The sequence below is a fragment of the Ambystoma mexicanum genome, chromosome 11 (genome assembly GCF_040938575.1).
Source record: "Ambystoma mexicanum isolate Mex_15411 chromosome 11, UKY_AmexF1_1, whole genome shotgun sequence".
Classification (NCBI taxonomy): domain Eukaryota; kingdom Metazoa; phylum Chordata; class Amphibia; order Caudata; family Ambystomatidae; genus Ambystoma; species Ambystoma mexicanum.
Window position 1 is genome coordinate 1,270,554,523 of NC_090934.1, and position 24,405 is coordinate 1,270,578,927.

A 24,405-nucleotide genomic window follows, 5' to 3' on the forward strand; every position below is an offset into this window, starting at 1 on the left:
AGTTCTGGCTGGATGGCCCCTTTGGGGGTAGGACCAAGCCTGATGTGCATGTTGACTTTTCTTTTCTGGAATGGTTCAGCAGGCTGAACAATGATGGTCTGGAGGGTTGCTCCTTGGTTAGGATTTGTTCAAAACCTTCCAGCCATCAACATTTGGTTTTTCTTATTTACATATGACGTATTTGTTGCATGTATAAAAGCTCAGGGCTCCAGCCATCAACCAACAACCTCCCTTCATACTCTCAAGATAACTAGGCCCCAACTCACGGCTGTGTGACTGGGACTTTCCTGAAAGTAAAAGCAGGATGGGGATAGCTTCATCATTATCGGGTCAGCTGGGAAAACCTTCCAGTGACTTCTATAATTGATATATGATATGATAGGTTTCTAAGCGCAGACCTGGGGATCGAACCTGTGTTGCTCCTAGCATCCTGCTTGTAAGGCGAGCACGTTGCCCCTGAGCAATCCTCCTGGGACAATTGTTTACAATGTTCTTAATCTTTATGTCTTGGTCCCTAAAGCATGTAATAAACACGATTTTAGACGCTTCCCTTCTCCTGATTTTGTTCAAAGCAGATTAGCTCTATATTATTTTCAATTTTTACAGGCTTTATCCAAACACCAACATGGATCTCCTCTTTCCTTCAACCTTCAACGCTGCCCCTCTATCCCCACTGACGACCCCTGGAGGATAATTAAAAACAGGCAATAGTAACCCAATGACCCAATCGAAATTCAATTGCATGACGTAGGAAACGCACATTAGTGCTGTGACCGTGTCTCTGCGTTGCCTGAGACTTAAACCTGAAGACTTCACCCGGCCTACTCCAGAATGATCCTGAAGATGGGCTTTTTAAGAAGGTAGTTGGCATTCATTTGGAAATGCTCAGACCCCTCCACTTGCAAAAGGCTATTATAATTGCAATTCCAATAAGCATACGTGAGAAAGATAATACTCACAATGGGCGGGTCTTTCAAATGCTACAGTTACAGATGCCGCAAGTATCGCCCTGCAACCCCTGCAGCTCCCTGTATGGTTATATCAGAGAGACAGGGACTCCAGGGAAACCCTCTAATGGGGGAGAAAACCCTGTGGCGTTGCACGCGGAGAGAAAAGAACGGATGCAATGCACTCTGCAATTGACTTCTTCTTCTGATAGGAGCGTAACTTCAAAACGGAGCGCTGTAACAGGACATTGAGGGTTAGCGCTAGTCTGCGACGGAAATAAATTATATGCTGCGATAATTGGGCTCCAGGAAGCGTACCATAGACTCGGGTCCGTGGGCTGGTAAAGCAGGTCAGTGGCGGTCTTGCAGCAATCAAAATAAGAGGGGCGACGAGTTCTGAGAAAAGCGAGAAATAGGTTCAGTAGGAGCAAAGGTGTTAGATGGTAGAGAGACAAATAGGAAAACTATAGCTCGAGAGTTAGATTGAGACTTACAAGCATCTTTGCTAAGAGTGGCAATGCGCCACTGTTCCTGCATCCCATGCTCTAATACTTTCCAACCTCCATACTGCGATGCCAGGAGAGCGACGTCCTCCTTCCGCAACGCCCCCACAGTAGAAACTAAAACGGAACATGGCACTGCAGCAGCCATATTTGAGCGACATGCTGCAGAATACACAGAGGAAATCCTTCCCCACCTACTCCCCTCCCAAGGGGAAAAAGTCCCGGGTTGCCAGATGAAGGCGGTGAAACAGCCGGATGAAATGAGGGGCATTGACAGAAGAGGCATACTCCCAAGAACAGTCTACCATGAAAATACCTGGAATCACATATCTCAGACACCTCAAATTCAGGACCAGAAGGAGGTGGAACTGGTGGAGCACGAGAATGAGCACCTCTCCAAAAATGGTCAGGGACATCAGGCTTTAATTGAGAGATGTGAAATACAGGGTGCAGCCTGGACCACGTAGATGGAAGCTTCAAAAGAAAGGCACCAGGTCCCCTGGAAGCAGGTATCTGAAATGTCCTGAAATATTTGGGAGACAGCTTAGATGGGACCAAGCGACGAGGGAGGAATCGAGAAGACAACCAAACCATACCCCACGTAGTCAAGGAAGAAATAGCACTAAAATGACGGTCTGCAAAGTGGTTGCTGCGTTCTTGTGCTGCCGAAAGTGCCATCAGAGCTTGTTTATGGCCTTGTTGGATGTCATGAATTAAGGCGTTAACATCAGGGAATTGAGTTGCAGTAATTGAAGTTGATGTAAAGCAAACGGGCTGGAAGGCATGTGAGACAAAGAACGGACTATTACCCAAAGGTTTACCCAAAGCATTGTTATATGCAAATTCCACTGGTGGTAGGATATCAGACCAGTTGTCATTGGCTGCGGACACAAAACACCTAAAATAGCCTTATAGTGTTTGATTTAACCTCTCTGTATGTCTGCGGGTGAAATCTGAAACGTAAGGCCTTCTGGATGTTGAGCGCTGAACAGATCAGTTTCCAATACTTAGAAGTGTATTGAAGACCTGATCCTAAATGATTATATTTGGGGAGTCCATGATGGATAAAGATGGTTTCAATAAATGTTCTGGCCATTTGGGCTGCAATAGGAACCTGTCCCAAAGCTTGGAAATGAGCCATCTTGGTAAAATAGTCTATAGCCACCATGATAGTAGTGTTTCCCATTGAATTTGGCAGATCAACAATAAAATCTGTGGCGATGATTTACCAGGGACTTTGCCGAATTTTGAGTAGATCAAACATTTGTAGCACTGTGAAGCCAGCATTAAAACTTCTAGAAGCTATATTTGCAAAACAGGCCACCTATGTTGGTGGTAAAAATGAAGCATACACATCCTGGCAACAGTGAGTAATGATTACTGCATGCAAAAGTTAATGAGTTGCTTGGTGAATACATGAGCACCTAGAAACATATTGCAGGTACTACAAAAAAAATCAAATGAATAAATGCATCACACTTTGAAACAGCAGTTATGGCTAACACAAGCATACATCTATACATGTATTTAACAGTGAGGTATTCAGGATAAGTCCAATATACTGTTACTATAACTAGCTAAGAATACATGAATGAATGCATGTATTTAATGTGAAGTATTTAGGTCAATTCAAACACCTTACTGGCAATAGTTTCAAGGTAAAACAAGGGATTCTTTGAGAATTCCTTAGAAATTAACAACCAGCATAGCTTTCTGACCCAATGTGCTTTAGAACGTGTGGTCTTGAACGTATGACCAAATGTGTAAACCATCCACAGTTTAAATTGGTGCTCCTTGAGGTAGACCAAAATGTGAGTTCCTCTTTTACCCACAGTGATTTGCAAGTGGAGGTCATTCAATACTTACGTATGCTGTGTGCACAAACTTGTACCTTGAGGTATAATGTAGTATATTTTCAGTTCTGTGGACCCTAATGGATGTGATGACAGCAGTGGTGGAGTTCGCAAAATTTAAGGCTTTCTGGACTCAGCGTTTGCTGCTAATCTTCTTTTCATGTGCGTTAGGAAGCAAAGGGGTGAAGGAAACATAATGTGCATGTCAGATTTCTGCAAAAACATGGGGATTGGCTCATTCTGCCATGTACTCCTGGAACCAGAGGTATCCATCACTTGTCTCGACTGTGGAATCTCCTTGGGGCTCAGGATTTTCAGAGTAGGCAGGTTTCATCTTGTGTCTGGCATGAATCGGGCTTTGTGACTGGAGGCTCAGCTGTTTCACTTGCTGGTGTGTTGGTCTTATGGGAGACATCTGGACATAGTCATTGCTTTCGTTGTTCTCTGAGTGGTTTCCTTTTCCTTGACATGCTCCCCTGGTGATCCGTGGCTTCTGGGGGTGGAGGGGTTACAAGGAAATCACAGTAGAACAATTGAGGGAATAATCTCTGGATACCACACACATCTCTGTGCATGGACAACATTTTGACAAGTCTGGTATGCCACAATGCAAGTCCGGATGATGAGACTCTGTCCCCCATGTTATTGGCAAGAAGGGATTCCTTGGCGCACATGAATTAATCTGGCACATGAATCTGGCAATAGCCGATACCGTCAAGTTCTTCCTGATCAATGAGAAAATGAAATCTCTTTGAAATTGAACACATTGCTGGTACCCAAGGCATCTGCATAGCTCATCTCTGCTCCGCGACTGATTTGCTTCAAGAAGCTTCATGTTGTGAATATTCATAATTCATCGTCTAGAGCACCATAAAAGAGAAAGTCCAAGTATTAGCAGAAGTCCACAAAACAAAGCAATTGAGAAAAAGTCACTGTTTTGATGAATGTGTCCAGCATGGTTTGCCCTTTTCGAAGAGCTGTTGTGGCAGCCATTGTAACCAAAAAAAAAAACAGTATTCATGCCAGTCCCCTTTGAGCTGTCAACTAAAGAGTGCAGGGCCTCTTCCATTGTATTTTCGGAGGCTACTAAAGATGGAATCTGTTTGACCACTGTGGATTGTGCTTCAAGATAAGACTCTTCACTGCTGCACAGTCTTGTTTTGCATGTGTGCCATATGCAAGCTCAATTTTAGAAATTGTAAAGGTCTTAACTTGAAACTTGACCAGTATAGGTATCTGAGTTCTGATGGCCTGGGTGGATTCAGAATAAACCCACATCACTTAACTTGTGTACTCACAGTAACCAGGGTTGGAACCCCAATTTCAACATGACAACAGGACTCATTGAATTGCACCAGATATGAGCCATTAGATAAGCTGTGTACTTGAGTGTGAAAAAATGCAATTGGTGTAACATGAAGTGGGCATTTAGTGTTACTGTCACAGGAATTCACTGGCGCAGCATGCACACAAACTATGCGAGTTGAGCCTTTGCATTCACGTAATGAGTACAGTGTTATTTCAGGACTTGAAGGTGACACACATGCATTTGAATAAGACACAGCATATTCTTCCCTGATCATTAACCAAGTGCACATTATCCCAGGAATGCAGTTCCTGACATACCATGGAATGTGTTGTCTGAAGGGGAATATTTAACAGACCATGCAAAATCCAATTAGTCAAGCCTGGTTCCCAGACAGATGATGCTGCAAAACAACACTAAGCAACAAGAACGTAGAGCCTGACATTACCTGGCATATTGCAACCTTGGACAAGTTAAGTGCATTTATTTATCCTGGCCATGAAATTACATTCCAATCTGGGACTCCTCTGCTAAGAGTGTCCAGAAACTCAGCAACCACAGAAAGGCTTGCTCCGGCTTCTTGGCCGCTTCTAAACATAGACAGGTCACTCTGAACCAATCCCACTACATCTGTAGTGACATCTCTTAGCGCATAGAAGCCCTGTGATAGTGCTTATCATTAGAATCGGATGCATGAAATCCTAGTCACACTGCCTCACTTTCAGTCTGCAGGATTTGCATTATTGCTTGTGACCAAGTGTATGTTTTACCTGTTATTGATGCTTGTGCCACCTCACAAGGTACTCTAGGGTCAGAGGTGGTGCTGGTAACTGATCTCCTGACATGCCCACTCTGTGCCTCAGAACAGTAGCTGACTTCATGATAGCTGACCAATTCTCTCATTTTATGAAGTTATCTAGAGATTGTATCACCTCACTCAGGTGATACTGCGAAAGCATTCCTTGGCACAGCTTGCCTATGGATATAGCTTGTTTTAGGGAAGTGTTATGGGAATTCCAAGCCCTATTTGGGCCCACACTGGTTCCTGTGTTTCTATCATTGCATTCATTTGCTTGAACTGCCCATAATACAGGTCTCCCTGATGCATAGGTAATATGCTTGGTGCCATTGCGTTCTTTGTCTTCCCTATAAGACACACTCCAGAACTCACCTTCTTCCCTCTTCAAGTCAGGGTAGAAGCTCAAGTTCCTATTATTACACGTGGTCTGGAACTGCATATAATTAAAAAAATGCATCAAATGTGGGAATCTACATGCCATGTCTAATACGTTAACACCTTTGATTTGCCATACCTGCCGGCCACCTTGTGGACCACGAAGGGACAGTTTCCCGCCCAGTTTGTTAAGTCGTGTTTGAAAAGTATTGTCTGTAGAAAATGACTGAATCTGCAACATACATGTGCTGTGCATCGTGTGGCTCTGGAGGGAACTTATATTGATTTTCAAACATGTAATCCCCTGCTTAGTATGGTCTCAGTGAAATGTATGGGAAATGTGCTTGGAATTCAGGACTATCGGTTTGGAAAGGTACTGCACAGTGTTCCCAGAAAGTGTATTTGGGCCCTAGCATGGGCTCACGTTTGTCAAGTAGAAAGGCATTATAATATCACACATAACACACATGGGACCCCATCTCATGGAGATACTCAACATCATCAAAAACATCAAACAACGAATTTTGTGCAAAAATCTGCAGCCTATTTCTTAACAGTTCTCTATATGTTATGGACACAGGATTACTGGGTGCCAACAGTCTGGATTCACCAATCACAGGAAAATTATGAACTTGCAGCTACTTGACTGGGCCAATAAACATCTTAAATGATGACATCCACAATTGACCCATGGTTAGAAGAAACATTTGTATTGATGCTGGAGTTCCTGGCTCTTGGAGCTCTCTTTTCTCTAACATGAGTGAAGAACATAAAGGCTTTAGAACATCTTCTTTGCTTGCAGGTGGATTGGAAACCTTGCACAAAATATGCTGCAATGTCAGTGAGATGAGAAACACAGTGAGGCTCAGTCACAGTAAAAGGAAGTATACTGCCAGCATTATATAACACTGTTTCAGAAAGTCTGTCCAAAAGAAGTCTTTCATTACTTTAGCAACCAGAAAGGCTTTCTGTTTCCAAATTGGCATACCTGCAGTACTTCCCTGAATTGTGGAGTTGTAGTCAAGCATGGCATATTCTTCCTAATCTTGCACGTCAATCAGTATCATTTGTTAGATCTCCATCTCTTCTTTTTCTGCAGGCTTCTCAACTGGAAAAGGAGGATTGCATGGAAACATTGCAGTAACCATCTGGAGTGGGTTTCAGATGATTCACAGAAACTTGTCTGGTTCCTCTCTTGGGTGGTATTGTGGGCAGGACAGCAGTTCTGGTACCTTTCAATCTGATTACTTGCACTGCTGGTCTGTAGGATGGGCCAAACAGAGTCCTATCATGGATCTTCTCCAAGAACCAATCTCTTGCTTTGAGAGTGGTCTTGGGACTGGCCTCAGCAGCTTACACCTGGAGGGGTTCCCTCGGCAGCGTCGTCACCAGCAGTGCTCTTGCCTAGAGAAGGGGCTGGGGAGAGTGTGATGAGTAGGCATAAACATTTTCAAATGGAGTCTTACCATTGCATAGAAACTGGCGTGGTAACTTATTTAAACTTCTGCTAACTAGATGCACATGGTCTACCCAGTTACCCCACCATCAAAAGGATGCATTTAGTCAGGCACAAAATTATTGAGTGGTTTGTCCTTCCTATGAGCCCATTTCACCTCTGGATGAGATGAGTTTTGAAAAGTGCAGCTCTGACCCCCAAGCCTCTAATGCCATTCTCAGGGCCCGTCCCGCGAAAGCAGAATCATTATAAGCGTGGAGCGTGCCTGTATGACTGATTTGCAGTCTGCTTTCTTTTGAGAAATCATCCAGGTGAATCTAGTGCAAGAATCCACTATTACTAGAATATGTTTGTACTGTATACTTTAACCTGTTGCCTAAATCCTGGCCACCAATACCTGTCAAGGAGCAGCTGTGCAGTTGCAGTAACCCCAGATGGATATATGCAATTCCAACATGTGTGGCTTCTCTTAGCTTTTTCCTGTTTGCTCTATTAGTGATTAATCTTTGAATAGGATCCCCTTTTTTCATAGGAACTGTGACTAATGCTTTATTATTCTCAATGTCATATATGTAATTACTTGGGAAACCTTTTGGCTGGGTTATATTACCCAACCAAGCTTCTTTTATTTCCTCATCCATTGCAGTTGCTGAGCGAGTTACGGCTGCTATCGCTTTTCTCACTGTGTGCTCTTTGGCATATTTATCTGCTAATGCATTGCCAATGCTATGAATGTGCCCTTTAGTATGTGCTCTTCTATGCATCACCGATAGCAAAGGGTACGTCTGTTTACGGTCCCAAACTTGTTTCCAAAGTTGCCTGGAAGCAATCATTTTATGCCTAATGTCTCTAAAGTCATTTTGAATCCACCAATGCAAATCAGTATTATACGCACTGACAATGTAATCTGAATCTGAGACTACTAGTGTGGGCTTCTCTGAGTCTCCTTGGAACAATGAAAGCAGCAATCCATGCAATTCAGCAGTCTGGGCAGACATGTCTCCCAGATGCTTTGTTGCAATGTCAGTATGTATAAATACTTCTTCATGTGTGAAATGTCCTACCACTGCCGCACATGCAGCAGCATATTTGGAATGTGTTCCAACAGCTGGTATGGCGGAGCCATCACAGTAAATTATTTGGAAACAAATCAAACAATGGCATGTCAGGCAGTGAGGTGTCTGGCTCTGTGTCCATGTTCCAAGTCAATCCACTCATTCTTTTTAATTCTGCTTTATAATGATACTTTACATCTGGAGCATGTTAAGACGCTGACCATTGAATCCATCTAGTATGCAATGCCTTTGCATTGGGCACGCTAGCTCTTGTGGTAATCTCACAATGAGCTATTCTTGTGAATGACTGGGAGAGTGCATGGGGTCTGCATTCTGTAAAACCTGCAGGGCTGCAATGTGTTTTTTCTCAACTTTCACGTCCTTCCTCTCAATTTTAGAATGGTCTGGCGTCTTTGCCTGTGAGGAATGAGATGAACTCTCATCAATGCCATACTTTTGTCTTCTGTCTCTGAAATCATAGGGCCTCATTACGACCCAGGCGGTAAGTTACCGCCTGGGCCGTGACTTTACCACCATGGCGTAAACTACGTTTACGCCATGGTGGTTGGCGGACTTACCGCCCCATTCCGACCTTGGCGGGGCGGTAAGTCCCCAATCCCCATTTACCCTTCCCCATTCCCATTTTTGCCCCATAGGGCATAATGGGAGTGGGGAAGGCGTTAATTACGCCACCGTAAATTACGGTGGCGTAATTAACTCCATGGTCCCTTAGCGCCATGGATTTTAACACCCGCCAAAAGCGGGTGTTAAAACCTCCATGGCGCTAAGGGACCTCGTAATTGGCGGTAAGGGGTCGGCGCAGCTAACGCTGGCGTAAACCCCTTACCGCCAGGGTCGTAATGAGGCCCATAGTCTGTTGGTCTAAACTGGGACTGCTCCCTAGCTTCACCCCAAGATTGTCTACCCCTGTGAATGCCTTTCCCCTGCAGGACATCCCTTTCCCTTGTAATTTTCGCATTCTTTGTTTCATGCTCTATGTATTTTTCTTCTATTGGTGAAAACTGTTGTCTGTGTGTTCTACCACCCTTTTTATCTTGAAACGATCCCTTTCCTTTTGAGGGTCTCCCTTTTTGGCGTGTCTCCTTGTCTGGCTTAATACCTTTTTTAGCCTTCTTCTGTGCCTCTGCAGGTCTCCTGCCTAGGTGATCCTGCCTAGGTGATCTCTGCCTAGTGATTGATAAGTGGATGTCACTATGTTCCAAAATTGCTCCCCTTTTTCTTGCTCATTTAACTGGGACAATTTTCTATGGAGTTCTAACCTTCATGGCTCTCCTTTCAATAAGGGTAGAATTATGCTCTCAACCATTTGATAATTATTGGATGCTATGGACAAGCCTACATTCATGGTTGCAGCAGCGCCCTGTGTTCCCATAATGTCTGCCAATTTTAATGCTAGCAATGCGTTCGACAGCGTGCCTATCAATTGTAAATAAAGTCAGCTATAAATTGAGATCCATCTGTCACAGCCTGCTAAGGGCAGTGTGCAGCCAGAGAGAAGGAAAATGGCTAGTGCCCTATGCCTATGCTGCGGTGTAACTTGGGGATAGGCAGCTTGCAGCAGCACTTGGGTATGTCCTCATTTCTGGACCCTAATATAATTCTCAATGTCTGTAGCTGCTCTCCTCCTGCAGCCATCTGTCCTTGTATCTGCTGGGCAACTGCCATGCCATGCTGTGCAGCATATTGCAATGCAAGGGTACGCACAGTGTCAAAATGTGCAGCCACTAGTTGACAGTCTGTTTGTAAAAGGGGCCTCTGCGGTTTGGATGAAATCGGGCTAAACATTCTAGTGACAGTTTGGGTGTGGCTAACGGTCCATGTCTAGCATTTGTTTGTGGATAAACTAGATTACCTCCAAAACATTTGACATGATTTATATGTGTTGAAGCCAATTCAGGACACTGGTATGGGCGATATTGGATGGTGTTTAAGTCTCGCCTTATCAAGAGAGTTCCGTACACTTTATTTACCTTTTTGGCTGGGGTTTTCAAATAAGTGAAGAGTGATTCAGCGGCCGTCCCTCCCAGTTGCTCAATCGCCACTGTAAAGTTTATATTAACTCCTTGATAGTGTGATAACCTAAGCCAATTGAACACCGCCACCCTGCAAGGGATGGGAATATTTATTTCCTGATGGGCCATCTTCTGTACCAACCTAACCTCTTTTGATTAAAAAGCTTTTTAGAAAAAATATTTCTGCCTGTTCCATTTATCATGACTGGGGCACAATGTTATTTTATTAGCAATGCTACGGTTATCTCTAAGAAGTCCCATCTATGTGGGTTGACACCTGTCTTGATTGCCTATGATTAGGCGTGACCGTGAGCCTCTTATCTCCACCTCGTTTGAAGCTGTGAAAACAAACCCCTGGTCATCAGTCATTCATGTCAAACTCAACCTAGGCTGTGTTCCAGCGCTAAATGACAGGCATGCCAAGGTTCATGTGCTTATCAATATGATTAAACATATACAGTCAGGAATTGTAAAGTTCTTAAACTCAAGAAGTCCGACCTAATTGCACTGGCTGTTTGGCTGCAGGCTCTACTCTGTTCTACTGCCCTGTTACCCTGCTGCGAGCTCGCCTGTTGTGGGCTTTTCTTTTGTTCCAAGCTCCTGTTGCTGGCTAGAAAACCCTCCATGCGCAAGAGGAAGCCCTGACACCCTCTGCGGTGCGAAACGTTGGACTGGACTATAACAACCAAGATCCATTGTGACAGCGATCCCCTGGCACCTCCCCTCCTTCTGAGAAGGCTGCACATAAACCAGGTACACGAGAAACATGGGCGCGCGCACATGAAGTGCGACCTAGGTGCACTGGCTGTTTGGCTGCAGGCTCTACTCTGCTCTGCTGCCCTGTTACCCTGCTGCAAGTTTGCCTGTTGTGAGCTTTTCTTTTGTTCCAAGCGCCTGTTGCTGGCTAGAAAACCCTCCATGCACAAGAGGAAGCCCTGACACCCTCTGCAGTGCAAAACGTTGGACTGTACTATAACAACCAAGTAAATATTTTGTTAAGCTCTTGAGGACGTAATTGGGGATGTTTTTGAATACTGAAACTTTATTATTCTGGTACGCTGATATATTTACCTCCTTTCTTTATTGTTAGGATCCATTGTGATGGCGATCCCCTGGCACCTCACCCTCCCTCCCAGAAGGCTGCACATAATCCAGGTGCACGTGCACATGGGCACGCGCACGTGAAGTGCGAAGTAAGTGCATTGGCTGTTTGGCTGTTCGGGTGTGAGGTGGTAGGTAGCCGATGCCCAATTCTTTTTGACTCTGAAAGGAGTAAATGTGATTTTCATTTTGTGGTATTTTCCCTATGTAATGCAATTTGAAGAGTCTCATTGACACATTTCACTAAAGCCTGTTTTTGAGGTTTTCTGGCCTTTCTTTAGCGAAATATACTGGACAACTAATTAATCACACCAAAACTATTCAACATGGGCAAAGGTATAAAAATACCAATTATGAGGAAGGACCCAGGTGCGGATTTCTTTACGGCCGTAAACACGTGCAGGGCAAGCTTGGCACGTGCAGTAGCATTACCTATACCTCCTCCAAGCTCTGAGGAGGAAGAACTTCTGCAGTGTGTGCAAGTTTGTTCTAATCTTCTTAAAACACTTGATGACCCAAAGAATAAACCTATGGAGCCTATAGATGCCTCCCAATCGCTGTTTGCGGAAGAACACTCCATCAATATGGAGACAGGATCACTAAAGCAACAGTGGGGGGGATGTGGCTTCAAAGTTGAATACTGCCTCCAACCTAAATGATTAATTCTGTGACACCCCCAGTGTTTTTCGCACTGCTGATTTTGATCTCATGGGCTTATCGACTAACCTTGAGGGACCTTCAGACGAGGGTGGGGGGCTTAAATTATCCCGATATTTGTACTATGATGGGGATTTTCAATAGACTAATTCTGTATGAATTGAGGTGACAGATGGAAGTGCTAGTCAAAATCGGCACCTTCGTGAATCAGATCCCCGTAAGAGTTTCTGAATCACTACAAAACTCGCTTACTACTCTGAAAACAGTCATGGAAGCAAAATGGGGACGATGAGTCTTTAACCAATATTAATACAATCTATATCTAAACCCCACACTATTGAGGAAATAATTACAATATCAGATTCTCAATCATTTAAGGTGAGAGATGAAACTGATGAAGCCATAGTGAAGGCTATGTTAATTGGCCCTAAGATCCCAGAAAATGAAGGGGACTGAGAAATAGGTATAAAACAGAAAAACATGTTAAATAAAAAACAAGAAAAAAAAAAAGGTTAAGACAATTGAAAAAAATATAGGAAATGCCATGGCTAATTCTTCACAAAAATTCTTTAGAGATTCTAAATTTAAAAATTCCATTTTGGAACCCAGAGAAGACATGGAGAGCTCAGATTTGCAACCTGCAATTATTGAGGTGGGAGTGAAGCAGAGTGCTCCCAAGCAATCTATGTCGAGTATTTAGGCTCCTGAAGAGGAATATTGTGAGGCTGGGGACTCGTTGTCAGAAGTAATGAAAAAGAAAAGAGAGTCCTGTGACATAGCTTCCCAGTAATCAACCTTAAAAACTGGGTTGGATGACATTTTTGAAATATTTAAGACAAATTCGATAGGAACTGGGAGATCTTTTAACTCAATTCCTGTCTCTGCGAATACTATCAAAGTCCCTAAAGAAAATATGGGTACATTAAACCATATAAAAAATATGATTACTAGTGAACAGACTCCAACTTGCCAAAACTTGAGTGTTTGGAATAGAGCCGCTGTGTATTCGGTTAACACTGGTTTGGGCCACAGCGAACGGCATAAAGAAGTTGATAGTATTGATATTGCCCAGACTTATGCCAGGTGTTTTTCTACAGCTGTTTTTTCGAACAAAGCCTCTATTTTAAAAAACAAGGAGTTGCCTACTCTGGTTGAAATTACAACTAACTTAACTTCAAATACTTCCACTAAGGAAGAGGAAGTAGCTATATATTGAAGAAAATATTGGCTGATAAACTATTCCTTAATGATAATGGGTGGCAAGCTCCTTATAAGAACAAGCAAAATGTCACTAGCTTTAACACTGCAGAACAAAAAACACAAGAATTAGCAGGAAAGGTAAATATGGAATATGATCTGAGAAAACCGGCATTGCTTGATCAACCGAGCTTAATATTAACAACATTGTTTGAGGATGGAAACAAACAAAATATCCTTAAACCAGCCATATGTACTCTCATTATTTGCCGGTATCCCTGAATTGTCACTGATTTCATCTGCTGAAATAACTCTAGTTGATTTTATATATAAGCGGAGGTTTGACTTTGTGCGGTTAGTAATTCCTTCTCCATTGGTAAGAAACTTGTTGTTAAAGGAGGTTGAATCACTCCACTGTAGAGGTTTTGACCTTTTTCAGTATAACCCGCCTTTACAGGTGGGTAATGAGAAGGGACCTCCTAGGAATGTTTGGGAAGGTAGGGGCTCTGGGGCTCCTAATACTGACCTAAATACCACAACAAATGACAATGTTGATAAGCAAGAATGGAGATGGCCTGCGCTTTCCCTTAGGGAGTCTATCAACTCCCTGAAGGAAATGGGGAACCCTCTCTAGCAAAGTTGGTAGGATTGTGTTGGCATACTGGAACTCAAGAGGTCACTTACATTTGACTCAAAATAGTGAAGTGACAGATGTATTGCAATCTTATGACCTGATACTACTTCAGGAAACTTGGGCCACCTGCTGACTTTTATGGGAAGGTTAACAAACAACACAATTATATGCTACAAAGGGCACTAAAGGTCAACCTATGGGGGGTTTGTTAATAGCATGCAAACAGACCCTCCATGCTCTAAAAACTAATGAATGGTCAAGCCTGAATTCGCTATTGTCTGTGACTTACAAGCTTAAAATTGGTGATAAATATGTGCATGTTTGTATCATAAATGTTTATTGGAACCCATTGAAATACTCAGACCTGCAATTGGAAAAAGAAATTAACAACCTGACAAAGAGAATTGATGCATGGCGTGCAGTAAATGTGAATGGACTAATAATCATATCTGGGGATCTGAACGCAGACTGCAATATTGATCAAATTGAGGGCGATGCTCTTTTGTCTGATGTATACACAAATACCGCAAAGGCGGCCAACTCCAAATTACGAGGAGCGCAGTAGTTTAATTTTATCGAAATCATGGGGTTTGTAATGATTGAAAATAACTATCATACGTGGAATGCAAGGGGCTGCGGCTCTATTTTAGATTACATTTTTGTGTCTGCAGGTTTAGACAAATATACCTCAAATATTGCTGTGATTGAGATGCCTACCAGTGATCATAGATTGCTACATGTTGATCTAGCTAATACATCTGAAATAGAGGAAACATCCTGCTATACTGAGAGACTGTTGGTGAACACTAGAGGCAATAGAATGAGATGGACTTTCAATAAAACAATAAGATTCACATCAGTTCTGGTGCAGGATTTTGATGAAATGTCTCTAGAACAACACATGCTTAACCTCTCTATGAGTACTTTTACAACGCATGTCAATGACATTATACTTAAATCTGTAGCTTGCGACGGACTGGCTGTTAAAAGAGGGCCTAGTATGAACATTGTTTTGACATCGAGGTACAAAATCAGAAGCTGATAATGAGGAGGGAAGTTCGATCAACTGTGAAAAAAGGGAATGCAGACCCTCATACACTCACACAGATTAACAAAATTAAACAACACCATAAAAATTGGCTAATAAGTCATAGGGGGATACGAGCTCAATTGGATGGTGAAAAAATGCTTCATGCAATAAAAAGTAACAATATATCTAACTTTTGGCAAATTATAAATTGTATGGAATTTTTCCAAAAAGATCTGCTACTTACCCAAATCAGTGAAAGAAGGTGGCATTAACATTTCACCAAGATATACAGCTGTAATACATCAACTTTTATGGAAGGTAACAGTAAAGCCTGTGAGTGGTTCTTGAACAACTCTGTTCCAAATATATCTCGCTTAATTGGGATATCAAAAAATTCAGCTGCCCCTGGCCCCAACAATCTCTCCAATAAGATTCTAAAAACAAATATTGAACTCTGGGCCAAAAGTTTACGTATACTATACAGAAATGTCCTACACTTTAAGACTATACCTAGGTCATGGAGACTGGCTTTGGTACTTCCAGTATTTAAAAAGGGTTATAGACTCTCGCCAAAAAGATATAGACCAATAGCCATCTGACCCAGAATCAAAGATCTTCGCATCAATTGTGCTTGAAGAAATGCAAGAATGGATCACATGTAACAACATACTTGATCCAAAGCAAATTGGCTTTAAAACAAATACGGCACTGATTGCGGGGTATCAATTTTAAGAAGTCTACAATCAAAGGCTTTAATGAAAGATGGGAATCCCACTTATTTTGCTTCTACGGACCTAAGTAAAGTCTTTGATCTGGTGGTCTGCCCAACTCTATGGTCCTTATTGAGAGACTTAAACATGCCTAAAAATCTATTAGAGATAATCATTGAATTATACTCCGAGACTAAGATAGAAGTCAGGTTAAACTCGGAAGGATTATTAACGTAAGAGCTTGATATTCCTAATGGGCTCAGACAAGGCTGTATGCTAGCACCTACTTTGTTCAATCTATATGCGTGCAGGGCCAACAAAGCACTAATGAATAAAAGACTGGTTGCGCCTAAACTTGGTAATAAATCTTTTGAATGGTTGGCATATGGTGACGGCTTTTTGCTGCTAGATTGCACCAAAGTGGGCCTGCAAAGAATGATTAATGTGTTTGAGAAATTTGTGACTGAATTACATCTAAAAGTAAATACATCTAAAACAACTATTGTATGCCTGGGTAAACCTAAAAAAATCAGCTTGGATACACATGGCACTGTGAGGGTAAACGCATTATATGTCAGAGTGCATTCAAATACTTCGGGTACTACATTGTAGGTTCTGGTTCACTAAACACAATAAAAAATCAATTGAGAACAAAGGCAGAAATGGCCCTCCAACAAATGCGTAAATTGGAGATAAAATATTGTAAATACACACTGGTACCTTTGAGAACCTTTAATACTAAGGAAGATATTTCAAGGTTATCGTATGGTATGGAGCTTTATGGTCTGGCCTCTACGGATTTTGTAAAATCTCTGGAAAGTTTAATATGAAAAGGAATTTTGTTTTTTTTACCAAAATGTGTACCTATGGAGATCATTAGATACGAGTTAGGCCTTCAATCCTTGAAATCGATTATTTTGTGGAAAAAAATACTGTTATGGAGAAAATGTTTAATAAATCCAGCAGAGGACTTATGTGCAGTAGTGGGAATGGACCATACAAATGTTTTTCGAAATCAAATGAAGGGTAATATTGAAGAGATTTTATCTAATTTGGGTGCCTATACTGAAATGCTATTGTCTAACACTTTGAAAGTGAAAAAGATTTTGAAAAGTGATGACTGGCAACAAGCTATAAGATCTGTAATGCAGTCTAAAATCTACAACCTGTCATGATTCCTACCCCCAGGCATCTGGACCAAGCCCATCAGCCGCGGGAGCAGGCAGCAAGACATTTATTAAAACCTCAGCAGCCCCGGCTAGGGGCTATCTGGGTTCAGTCCTGGCGCCTTAGGCACCGGGCTCATAGTAGAAATCAGTCCTGTCGCCTAAGGCGCCAGGCTCATAGTCATTACTTACCTCAGGCAGACCATGCTGCGAATGACTCCAATCCAATGTGAAGCCTGTAAGGGACTATTTTTCTACAGGGACTATTTTTTACTCGGGTGTGGTTCTAGGGACTTCTTACCTGGGACTACTTTTGAAGCTATTTAAACCACGCCCTACCAGCAACTCACGCTTCGCGTTATTCTGCATCCAGCAGCGTAATGCTCACCGTGCCTGCAAGTCAGCATCCAGACCTCTGCCACGCCCGTCCTGAATCCGGACTTCCTAAAGAAGAAGGAAAGCAGAAGGCAAGGTTAGAAAATGAACTTTATTCCAGTTTCTCACCTGATTCCGGAACCATCACGTCTCAGCACCTGGAAAGGGCATTCTTTCTACACGTGTCGCATCGCCAGCTGCAGCACCGCACCATACTCACCAGTCCTCACAGCATCTTTAGATCCGGCACTGCCTCCATCATTTCTTCGTCAGTCTCCAGCATCTGGGGAGAAAAGAAATAACCAGGTGAGCCGAGAGAGCCAACAAATGCAATCCCTCTGACCACCATAGACTTACCGGATTACCACCGGAGGCATTATTCTTTAACTCTCCACTTCTTCAAACGCTGCATCTGAAAACGGAGAGAAACAACACGGTAAATGCATGCATTATTTACCGGACAGCATTGGGTAATACAGACTCTTACCTGAAAGCCATCTTACCTGAAAACCATCTACAGCCACGAGACCATCTTTTCTCGAACTCCACTGCAAGATAAGAAAGGAATGGGACAAGAGTGAACATCAGATATATTGAACTCTATGAACTCTAAACTTACTGGTCTTCGCCAAGAACCTCAGAGTCAATTCTCGTCCGGAACTCCCCAACGCCTTCTAACCAGTGAAGCAACTGGTATCTACGCGCCTCTGCAATCCACGCAGGATGGAGAGCTCATCTTTCAAGAATATAAGGTGAGAGTACTGGAAGGGGATTTCGGAGGTGATTAGAGGGGAGAGCAGGGAGGTGCCATCACTAGAATCCACGGGTGGCTAAATTCCTCTCTCCACTTGCAGGAGAATCCTTCTACAGGTCAAGCAGATGAGATTAGGAGGGCCAGTCCAGTCTGTCATCTCTGCACTACGCATCACGTTGGTGGAGACCACAGCAGTCCGGGTCCGACCGACGCCCCTGTGGGAGCCAGGTGAGCGTAACACAACCAGACATGTTCCTTTTGGAAATGTTTTCCTGTAATTCAGGGTTACTTGGATAAATACCCCTGTAGTAATCTACAAAATGTATTCATGAGATTTAGGACAAATGTGTTGAAGACAAACTTCATACTTAAGAATTGGAACTTGTTGACCGATACATGGAAATGGTACATATTTTGCAATAATGAGGGAATGGAAGAAACTCTGGAGCACATTCTACTCATTTGCCCTGCCCTTGTGAATCAACGAATTTTATATTTTGGTCAATTCGTTGAGCATTCATATTGTGTGAATAGAGAGTTATTGTGGTATCAAATGAGACATGGTAAATCGACTGCGCTAAGGATACGTGTTACTGCCTTCTTGAAAAACTTTTGTGACTTATGCTAATGAATTCTTTGGGAGCACTCTGTGATTTTACTTATTTGTCTTTCTATATTAATATATTCCAATCTTGCTTTAAGTTATACTATTGGTATATAGTTTTAATGAAGAAGTATCCTATGTTTTGGATTTGTTTTAGATGATCTAGTAATATTTGAAGCTAATGTGTCTTCTTGAACGAAGGCAGCCGGATTAGGAGTAGGCTACATGCTACTAAATCTTTTTAAAACATCTGTTGTTTTGTCTAAATGATCTTCCTGGGGGTACTTCTTGACCCTATTGAATCAACTTTCTGTGCTAACTGGTTTCCTAGTTGTTTTTATCTTTTAGGGATTTTTAGCGAAGCTGTGTGATATGTTATGATTATGTCTTGTTTTATACTCAATGTTTTAATAATGTTTGAAATCAATTTTTTGTTTGGTTAAATGTTTTTGTAAAGGTTTAAATAAACCAAAACAAATAAAGAAAAAAAATGTCTTAGACTCAAAGAGATACCACTCTGACGCATTACTCTGAATTATACACTTGACACAGGAGTTATCATGTTAATTCATTTAATATGTCTGCCTATCTTCTGAGGGTTCCTATTTTCATTAAATAAGCTAAAGCAAACGCAGATATAACAACAAAACATCACACCTATGAACAAGATTGCCATGTGGGCAAAGATCATGTTTGAATGTGTAAATAATAGAACAGGTTGTGGTTTTAGTTTGAACGCATGGGTAACTTTTATCTCTCCTTAAACTATGCTACACTATACTATTCACCATCAGTCTCCAATGCGCACAGCAAGCCCCACATGTCACTCACGTTTAGAGTGGAGTCTGCTTCAAATGAAACAGCTCCTTCTTGGGCTGACGAGTTCTGCGTAGCTGTGTCTGGCTGTCTCACTCTATGCTTTTGCTTCTCTGAATAGACTGGCAAGTCTGCTGGGCTTCCTCTATTTTTCCCTCTTTGTGCTGGGCTATATATGTATCAAGTGACATGGTGGCCCTGCACCTGTGCGTTCGCCATATCCGTTGTTTGAAACATTGAGGGCTTGAGCTAGTGTGTCAATGTGTTCGTTTGAGGTAGGCCCCCTATGTAAAACTACATTAGGTGGGTTTTTGCATCTCACAGTAAGATCTCTGCACTCGTTTAGTAGATGCCTTCCATGTACTCTATGGCATTTGTGAAGCTGTGCAACATTACACATGGGATGCTTCTGCAGACTACTATATTAGTCGCTATCTGTTATCAAGGGACATCTCTCTCACTTGTTACTTCGTACTTTGTATGGCACCCTATAGGCCTTAACTTTGTGAATGTGCACAATGCTTCTGTTTGTGAATCCTTATCAGACATAACACTCCCCGGGTAAGGTCAAACAGCTGCTCTCAGATAACACCTAATGGTATGAAGTTAAAACAGGCTGTTAGCTGTCATTTGTGGTCGGCCCATCTGCCAGAACAGGAAAGCCACACTTTCTGGACATTGGCTGATCTTGCAGAGCCTACGAATATTTGTTCAGCAAGTCTCACACACTAACCTTGTATTTTAAAGTGTGCTGTGGCTGCATGCCCCATGAGATACGAAAAGTTGTCTTAAATTAGGCTGAGTTCATGTCACTAGGAGACTTTGTCTGTAGATAAACAACACTTTATGAAACGTAGTCATGAACATCAGATGACATCTCTGGCCACCAGTAGTGCCTCTGAAATAGTTCAAGAGTACCTGACACTCCGTGCTGACCTGCCATGAGAGAGTTGTGACACGTCTTCAATGCTTCTTTCTGTAAGTTAGGAGTGGGCAAAAGCACTTGATGGTTGCGAAAATAGAGACCGTTGTCAAGTGTTAACTAATGTATGTCCACCGTCTGTGTACCAACAAGGTCATAAGTACTTGTGTCAAGTGTAATTGCTTGTAGGAAGTCATGGATAACATGTACAAAAGTATCCCTTGGGAAAAGTCTTTCTGATTGAAATCTGGAGGCGTGTGTTTGTGTCTATCTGGACATAGCATCAGCTATTAGATATGTGTTTTTCCCAGTATGACTGTAAAAGTGATGCTGTAAGGGGAAACAAAATGTGCCACCTCGCTTGGTGTCTCTTCTGAGTTGCCACATATTGAAGACGTTTCAGATTTTTATGGTCTGTTCTTACTTCTATATTGTGACGTGAACCCAAGAGACAATGCCTTCATTCTTGAAATGCACGTTTGATTGCCAATAGTTCCTTTTGTAGGACCTTGTAATTAACTTCTGCTGGTTCAAAGGTCTTGGACATGTATGCGATAGGGCATTCTTACCCTGTATCTGAGTCTTGTTTAAGTACGGCTCCCAGGGTGTGTTGAAAGGGGTCGGTCTCCACTATAAACCCTCTCGACTGGTCAGGCATCTTTAACACCGAAGCTGTCAAAAAGGCCCTCTTGAGGGATTCAAAAGCCTTGATGGCCGCAGGCGACCAAGTAAATTTGACACCCTTCTTCAATAGCGCAGTAAGGGGAAGGATGATTCTTGAATACCCTGAAATAAACTTCTGATGGAAATTGGCAAACCCATGAAAATGTTTCAATTCTTATAGTGCGGTTGGTGGGGACCATTCGAGAACTGCTAACAACTTTTTTGCATCCATGGAGATTCCGTGGGCTGAGAGAACATAATCAAGATAATGTATCTCATCCCTACCAAATTCACACTTCTCCAGTTTACAATAAAGATGATTTTCCTTCAGACGTTGCAATACTGTTTTAACTTGACTAATATGGTCTGTAGGATTATGCGAATAGACAAGTATGTTGTCAAGATATACTATTACCGAATGGAGAAGGAGATCTGCGAATAAACGATTCATAAACCACTGAAAAATTGAGGTGGCATTCGACAGTCCAAAAGGCATGACGCTGTATTCAAAATCTCCAAAGGGAGTATGGAATGCCGTCTTCCATTCATCCCCAGCTCTAATTCGTATGAAATGGTAGACTCCCCTAAGATCCAGTTTGGTGTAGATAGGGGCTCCCTTCGTGGCCTCCAATATATCGAGGGTAAAGGGCATGGGGTACTTATCAGGTACTGTGATTTTGTTCAGACCTATGAAATCTATGCAGGGACGGATTTCATCAGTGTCTTTTTTAGGAATACAAAATAATGAAGCCCCGGCAGGCGAGGTTGATTCCGGGATTAACTCATTTTCAAATGAGTTTGTAGGTATTCTTTAAGGACCATCTTCTGTCTCTCTGACAACTTATACATCCTTCCAAAGGGTACAGGCTGTTTTGGTATCAGATTGATAACACAATCATCCCTCCAATGACGGGGAAGTTCTTTGGGTTGTTCCTCTGAAAACCCTTCCTGGCCTGATATTCCTATTCTTCACTCGGGAGTTGGTGTATCGTGTGAATACTCTTGCAAGTGGATTACTTCAAAGGAAGAGTAGAAATAGCCTTTGAATCAGAATTGCCAGAAGGTAAGCAATGGTTCACACAATGCTCTGACCCCCAAAAAGAGATTATTGGCCCTCCAATTGATGTAAGGGTTATGTACGTGAAGCCAGAGAAGACCTAAAATAACGGGGTGATGTGCAGCCTTAATGATGTTGAAAGAGACTATTTGATGATGGGAGGAGACTGACATAAGTAAAGGTCCTGTTTGTTCGCCAATAGGGCCTGATACCAGAGGGGTTCCATCAACTCATTCTACTGGGATATGTATGTCTTCAGAGACAGGCGGGATTTTGTTTGACTCAGACAAATAAGCCAGCTGCTCTGCAGTCTGTCAGAGTGGGTATGTCATGAACTATTGATCTGGAGAAGGTTAGGTTGATACTTATCAACCCCAAATGTAAATTAGTCATCTGTGTTGAAGGAGGCAGTATGTTCATTTTGTAGGAACCCTTTTAACTATCCCCAATCGTGTTTTCCCTACGATTGGGAATTGGCATTTCCTGCCTGTCTGGGTGGGGCCAAAGGACACACCATTACCAAGTGAGTCTTTGCAGCACAATTCATGCATAATCCTGAAGACCTTCTCCTGCTGAGTTCCAGGGCTGTAAGAGGTCCTCTGGCTATTCTTAATTTCATTGGTTCCTCTTGGGCTACGGTTTTAGTCTGGGTTCTTGATGTTTCTACCGAGTTCTTTCCTCCCCTATGTCTCCTACGTTCTGCTAAACGTTCCTGCAGTCTGTAAACTAGTTGCATCATCATAGAAATCATTTTGGCTAGGTTCACCGCCCGAGGGACTCATGACACCTCATCCGTCAGGTCCTCATTTATTCCATGTCTAAATAACGTTATCAGGGCATCATCAGGCTAAGCGCTGTCCATCGCCATTTGTTTGAAAGCAGTGATATAAGCAAGTAAGTCTAAAGACCCTTGCTTCAGATCCAGAAGTTGTTCCTGAGAAGAAATGGTCACCTCTTTTCTTCCAAACATGGACTTTAAGCTGTTTACTGAGGCAGGGTGTGAGTCGAGGATTGGGTTGTTAGTAGTGGCTAAAGGGGTGGCCCAAGTAAGAGCAGCACCTGTTAGATGGGGATCATCTCTGTCTCGATCGGTAGGGAAATAAGTTGCTTTAAAAGTAAATTGTATGGTACAAGCATCGAGAAACTCCTTTACCTTGTGTGGGTTCCTATCATATTTACTGCCTGGGGGTGGTCCTGGAGGCAATTCAGCAGCACTTGGGGGTCTGACCATTTGCTGCCATAATGCTATGCTCTCCTGTTTGAGTGTCTGAACTTCTTCAGTGAGATTCTGTACCACAGACACCAACTGTTGCATTTGATCCATTGTCTTTGAGATAGGCGTTGCTATCTGTTATAATTACGATTCCAATGCGCATAAGAAAGAAAGATAATACTCACAATGGACGAGTCTTTCAAATGTAACAGTTACAGATGCCGGCAAGTATCGCCCTGCAACCCCTGCAGCTCCCTGTATGGTTTATATCAGAGAGACAGGGACTCCAGGGAAACCTTCTAATGGGGAGAAATCCCTGTGGCGTTGCACGTGGGGAGAAAGGGACGGCTGCGATGCACTCTGCAATTGACTTCTTCTTCTGACAGGAGCGTAGCTTCAAAACGGAGCGCTGTAACAGGACATAGAGGGTTAGCGCTAGTCTACGGCGGAATTAAATTAGATGCCGCGATAATTGAGCTCCAGTAAGCGTAACGTAGACTCGGGTCTGCGGTCTGGGAAAGCAGGTCAGTGGCGTTCTTGCAACTATTTATTAAAATAAGCAGGGCGAGTTCTGAGAAAAGCGAGAAATAGGTTCAGTAGGAGCAAAGGTGTTAGGTAGTAGAGAGAAACAAATAGGAAAAGTATAGCTTAAGAATTAGATTCGAAGTTACGAGCGTCTTTGCTAAGAGTGGCAACGCCCGGCTGTTCCCGCATCGGATGCTCTAATACTTTCCGATCTCCATACTGCAGTGCCGTGAGAGAGACGTCCTCCTTCCGGCACGCCGCCACAGAAGGAACTAGAACAGTGCACGGCACTGCAGCAGCTATGTTGGAGGGACACGCTGCAGAATACATGGAGGAAATCCTCCTCCACCTAGTCCATAGGGAATGCTGGTAAACACGAGAAGTAACAAAGGTAGGGGTCTACAGACTTTGGCTGTCCAGATATTTTGGACTCCAACTCCCACCAGCCCTATCCACCATTGTCAATGATGAGGGGCCATGGGAGTCGTAGTCCAAAACATCTAGAGAGACGCAGATTGATACCCTTGGCCTAAGGGATCTTAAATACTCCACAATGGTCAATAGCAAACAGGCTAGACCTGGGTACCTATCACAACCACTGCACTGATACCCACATGAGATCACCAACAGATCCTGAATTAGCATTCTGCAGAA